Source organism: Apteryx rowi, unplaced genomic scaffold, assembly GCF_003343035.1.
Source record: "Apteryx rowi isolate R43461 unplaced genomic scaffold, aptRow1 scaffold_1550, whole genome shotgun sequence".
Classification (NCBI taxonomy): Eukaryota; Metazoa; Chordata; class Aves; order Apterygiformes; family Apterygidae; genus Apteryx; species Apteryx rowi.
The window spans coordinates 1-5,726 of NW_020447809.1; the positions used below are offsets into that span (position 1 = coordinate 1).

At 45.2% G+C, this 5,726-nt stretch overlaps 1 long non-coding RNA gene across 1 annotated transcript; it reads left to right on the forward strand.

Annotated features, from left to right (window-relative positions):
• The first annotated feature begins 6 nt into the window (after nt 1-6).
• LOC112962818 lies at nt 7-5,476 on the forward strand. The gene is made up of 2 exons (XR_003252413.1): nt 7-111; nt 4,816-5,476. It is a non-coding gene; the product is annotated as an uncharacterized LOC112962818 (long non-coding RNA).
• The last annotated feature ends 250 nt before the right edge of the window (nt 5,477-5,726 follow it).

Sequence of the window (5,726 nt, forward strand, 5' to 3'; positions counted from 1 at the left end):
CAGCCAGACCCTGTTGGAGCTGGGGCTGGGTGCTAATGCCCTGGGAGATGCTGGAGTGCACATGTTGTGTGAGGGGCTGAAACACCCTGCGTGCCAACTGAAAGAATTTCGGTAAGAAACTTTGAGGTCCCTCTGAGCATTCCTCAGGATGTCCCACAGGGAGAGCTTTGGAGGGCATGAAAATGATTCTGGGGAGATGTTACTTCACGAATAGATGCTGACAGTGGCAACCTTGTGATTTTGTTCATAATTTGCATCCAGCCTTTGTCTTTGGAATAGCATTAATAGTCCATAAAAGAGGGTACCCCAAGCACTTTCTCCTGTAGAACTGCTAAGAAGGAGTGAAGCTCTCAGGGTTGTGGTGAGTATGACCAGCTAACTTCTACATTGGCTGCTAGAAGGGCATTTTGTGTGGAAAGGGAACTGAATGGAGCCACCCCTGCTCTGCTCAGCCTGTTCTGATCCTATGGGACTGCAGTCTGTTTGGTAAGGAGTAACCCTGCCTGTGCTTAGGTTACCTTTGGCTCCCAGCTCTTTTCCTCATGGAAGAGCACTGCTCCTGTATCCTCCTTACAGACACAAATATGCTAGGAGATAGCTGGAATGTTGAAGAAAATTTCTTGACTGACATTCTGACAAGGAGGGACACTTCTCTGCACCTGTTATTTACAAATAAGGAAGAAAAAACTTCACATTGATCCCTGGGAACATGATGGAACAAATCCTGGAAACCATTTCAAAACATATGAATGACAAGAAAATGGCTGGGAGTAGTCAGCATGGATTTATGAAGGGAAAATCATGCTTGATGAACTTGATAGACTTCCATGATGAAATTACTGGGCCAGTGGATGAGCCCTGGATGTTATTTATCCTGTCTTTAACAAGGCTTTCAACTCTGTCTCCCATAATATCCCCATTGACAAACTGATGGAGTATGGGCTAGATAAGTGGACAGTGAGGTGAACTGAAAACTGAAAGCACTGCCAGGCTTAAAGCATTGTGATCAACAGCAAGAAGGCCGACTGGAGGCCAATCACTAGTGGTATATCAGAGGGGTCAATACTGGTGTCAGTACTATCTGACATCTTCATGAATGACCTGGATGATGGGGCAAAGCGCGCCCTCAGTATGTTTGCAGATTATACAAAAATGGAAGGAATGTTGACACACCGTAGCTGTGCTGCCATTTAGAGGGACATCAGCAGGCTGGAGAAATGAACTGACAGGAATCTCATGAAGTTTAAAAAAAGGGAAACATCAAGTCCTGCTCCTGAGGAGGAACTGGACCCATTGCCTGCCACTGCAGGGATGCAGTTAGGAAAGCCAAAGCTCCACTGGCATTGGTACTAGCAAAGGATGTAAACAGGGACAGTAAAGACTTCTGTAAGTACAATGGCAGAATAAGGAAGACTAAGGAAAATGTGTCCCACTGCTGAATGAACCGGGGAACCTAGTGACAAAAGACATGGAAAAGGCCAAGGTACTCAGTGCCTTCCTTAGCCTTGGTTTTCACTGGTAAGGTTTGCCCTCAGGCCTCTCAGCTTCCTGGGCCTACTAGCAGAGCTTGTGGGAATGTAATATTATCCACTGTAGAGAAAGACCCAGTTAGGAAGCACTTAAACCATTTGGTCGTATACTAGCCAATTGGACCACATGTGATTCATGTGAGGGTGCTGAGGGAGCTGGGCAATGTCACTGTGAGGGCACTCGCTATCATCGTGGAAATGTCATGGTGACTGTGGGAGTTTCCTGATCACTGGAGAAAGAGAAACGTCACACTCATCTTCAAGAAGGAGAGGAAGGTTCTGCTGAAGGATTTGAAGGTCTTGGTAGACCTCAAGGAAGGAGAAGCTCTGCTGAAAAGTACCTTGAGGTCTTGGTAAGACAGCAAGCTGAACATGATCCAGCAGCATGCCTTTGCAGCAAAGAAGGCCAAAAGCATGTTGATCTGTATTTAACAGGAGCAGAAAAAGGAGCTCAAGGGAAGTCATTATTCTTTTTTACTCTGTATTCAAACTGCATCTAGAATAGTGTCTAGGTTTGGGCACCCCAATACAAGAAAGACATTGATAAACTGAAGTTAGTTAATGAGAGGACTACCAAGATTTTCAGGCAGCTGGAGTACTTGCTCTGTGAGGAGAGTCTAAGGGAACTGGGCTCATTCAGCCTACAGAAGAGGAGGTTTCGGCAGGGAGGGGGGCAGTAGTAGCTTTCCACTATCTGCAAGGAGGTTATTGACAGGATGAAGCCAGGCTCTTCACAGAGGTGCATGGTGGGAGGAAAAGAAGCAATGGTGATAGGTTAAAACATGAGAAGTTCAGACTGCATATAAGGAAAAACTTTTCCCCAAATGAGGACTGTCAAGCATTGGAACAGTTTATCCAGGGAAGCCTACATCTTTGAAGGTTTTCAAGATCTGACTGAGCAACCTGATTTGACCTCACAGTTTACTCTGCTTTGAGTAAATACTAAATACTGTTGGGACCTACATACTGTTGGCCTTGTAAGGCTCTACTCCCAACAGGGTCCCCAGTGCTCCCAGTTATCTGCAAGGGGTTCAGCTGTTTCTCACATGACTACCACTAATAATGTAAATACACTAATAATGTAAAATTCAGCCACCCCTCATGGCATGGTTTGTAAAGTTTTTCAGTTTCTCACACTCTTATTTGTCATGACTGGCAATTTCTCATGTCACGTCCAGTAGCTCATCCTGTTTAGTTAGCTAAACCTAAGGCCAGGGCCTCTTCAGCAGCCATTTCCCTGAAGCAGCAACATGGATCATGTCAGAACAGGAATCAGTCAATGCACTGGAGGTAGGATTGCCATTCAGAGAGACCATAACAAGATGGAGAATTGGGCAGACAGAAAGTTCAGCCAAGGCTAGTTCAAACTTCAAAGTCCCTTCCCGTAGATGGGAAAAATAAATAAATAAAAAATAAATAAAAAATGCAATGGGACAGACTGGGGGCTGCCTCGCTAGAGAGAAGCTCTGCAGGAAAGGATATGGTGGGATCCTGCTCAACAAGAAGTTGAAGAGGAGTCAACAGTGTGCCCTTGCAGCAAAAAAAGACAGCCACTTATTGGGCTGTTTGGTGTAGCCAGCAGATTGAGGGAGGTGATTTTTCCCCTCTATTCAGTGCTTGTGAGACCTCATCTGGAGTAGTGCATCCAATCTGGGATCCACAGGACAAGAAAGACATTGCCATACTGGAAAAGGTCAAGCAGAGGCCTCCAAACTTTTAAGGGTCCTGGAGCATGTGGCACTTGTGGAGAGGCTGAGTGAATTGGAGCTGTTTGGTCTTAAGAAAAAAAAGTGAAGGGTGGACCTTACTGCTGTCTGTGAAGTACACTAATACAGGACAGAAGGCCATGGCCATAGCTTTGCAAGAAGGGAATTCCAATTAGATGTGAGGACTTTTATTTATTTATTTATTGGCACCATGAGGGTTGTCGGACACTAGAAAAGGGGCCCAGAGAGGTTGTGACATCTCCATTCTTGGAGATCTTCAAATCTTGACAGGGACCTTACAGATCCGGCTATAAGCTGGAGCGTGGGGTTGGACTAGATGATGACCAGGGGTCTCCTCCCTCCTATGTCATGCTATGAGTCTGGGTCCCTTTGCTTCTCTAGATGTGAGTGGCCAGACTTGCCAGGTGAGAAAGTGGGGATAGCATTGCCAGATAATCAGAGTACTGCACTGGCAGGTGTAATTAAGACCTGCTTCAGTCCAGAAATTTATTACTGGCCTTGTCACCCCCCTCCTTAAAGAGCTACATCCCATTCCTAAAACTATTACTTGAAGCCAACCTCCTCTTCAGATTCTTGTTAATGTAAGAGAACATACTGCTGAGAATTAGACTTTGCTTGGGCATAGAAAAAGACCTGAGATTGGAGGCAAAATTCTCTTTTACTTCCTGTATCCCAGGACAGAAGAGTTCACCTGCTAAAAAACAGGGAGGGGAGACCTTTCTGTGAACTTTGGTCCTTTTTGTCTCCTTTCAGTGAAAAGAGGATTGTACAAAGAAGGCTTTCACACTGAAGAAGGCTTTTCATAGGCAAGGGTTCATGAGTCAAGGATCATTCCTAGACCTAGTGAAGTTGTTTCTTCAAAAGACCACATCTTGCACTGTGTTCTGTGGCTGAGAAGATGATTAAAACAGGAGGCCCACTTTTCCCGAGTGAAGTACAGTCCCCTCAGCTCTCTGTACTGAGCTTATCCTGATGGTGCATAGTGTGTGCCATGAATACAAATACATTTTTTTCAGTAAGGGGCTTTAGGGGAGCGGAAAAGCTTAGACTGTTCCAGCCATTTTCCTTCCCACTTCCCTCCCCATGATAACCTGAGGACAGTGAAGGCAGTAGGTAGGGAGCAGGGAGAGTGAGCATAAAAATATATGGGATGTAAGGATATCTGATTTATGAGGATTAACAGGATTGGGCTTACTGTGTTAGTCATGTCTATGTGTGCGCTGTTGGTGTTTATGTGGATGCTGGTAAAGGCATTGTTGACTGAGTGTTCATGTTTGTGACTGCCCATGGGTGTAGTGTGTGTGTGTGTGCGTGTGTGTGCGCACACATGCTTATTGGGAACACATGCCTAACCTTGCTACTTGTCAGACCTAAAAATGGGAACTGCAACAACCGCATCTATTGGACTGGGACAGGACGAATCCTCTTGGTCCCAAAACCAACAGGTTTTGGCTTTCTTTAACAGAGATGTTATGGGTCTGCCAGCCAGCTGTTTTAGAAAACAGTAAACATTTATAGTAGATTTTATGTTTCTTCTTCTTTCCTTCTTCTCCCGAAAGGTTGAGCAAATACGGATTCAGTGAAGAAACTCGTCGGGAGCTGGCTCACCTAAGAAAAATCAAGCCCAGCCTGAACATAGGATACATCTTTTGATCAGGACTCTCCACAGCCTGGGTATCTGGCCTCGTGTCTTTGTCACTAGGGTAGCACATGTTAAAAGTGAAGTAGGGACCAAGAAATGTTTGTTCCAGTTTAAGGATTCTGCTATAACGGCAAAAACAATTCTGAGCATGTGTGGCTGAGATTGGCCAATCATCCTTAAGGCAGTAGGAGCTGAGTTTTACCCAAGCACCGTAGATCCAAATAGACCCCCCTTCAAGCTCATATCTGAGAGGGGAAGGAATCAGAGGGCAGAGGGAATCAGGGTAAGGATGCAGATACAATGATGAGCATATGAATGAGTCCAGGAACTTCCCTCTGTCATTCTTGGAGCTTTGAGATTCAATGGGGGTGTAGAAGAATGTGCTTTGGATGCCAAGAGAGATTTTTATTCAGTTTCCATGAATCCTTTATAGGGATTTGTACAGTGATGATGCTTTCTGCAGTTTTGTCTCATTTCACAATTCTCAAGGGTATCGTTTCTGTCTCCATTTTGATTTATATCTATCCAGAATGATGTTTGTACCAATTTTACTGAAATCAAATACTGTTCCCCTCTCACTGTGACATTTCCATTCCTTCCTGTAGTCAGTATCAATGTCTGAGCGCTATCCCAGGGATAAGGGCCAGGGCAGTTCCCAGGGATGGTTCCTCTGGATGAGGTAGAAAGACTCTCTTAGTGCCTCCCCTTTCCCCTTTTAGGGACCCTCTGGGCTTTTTCAAGAAAAAGATGTAAGGGGCAACAAAGGACCCTGGATGCCCACAGAAAAGTGGAGACCCAAGGTCCAGTACAGTACTGGCTGGGATAGTG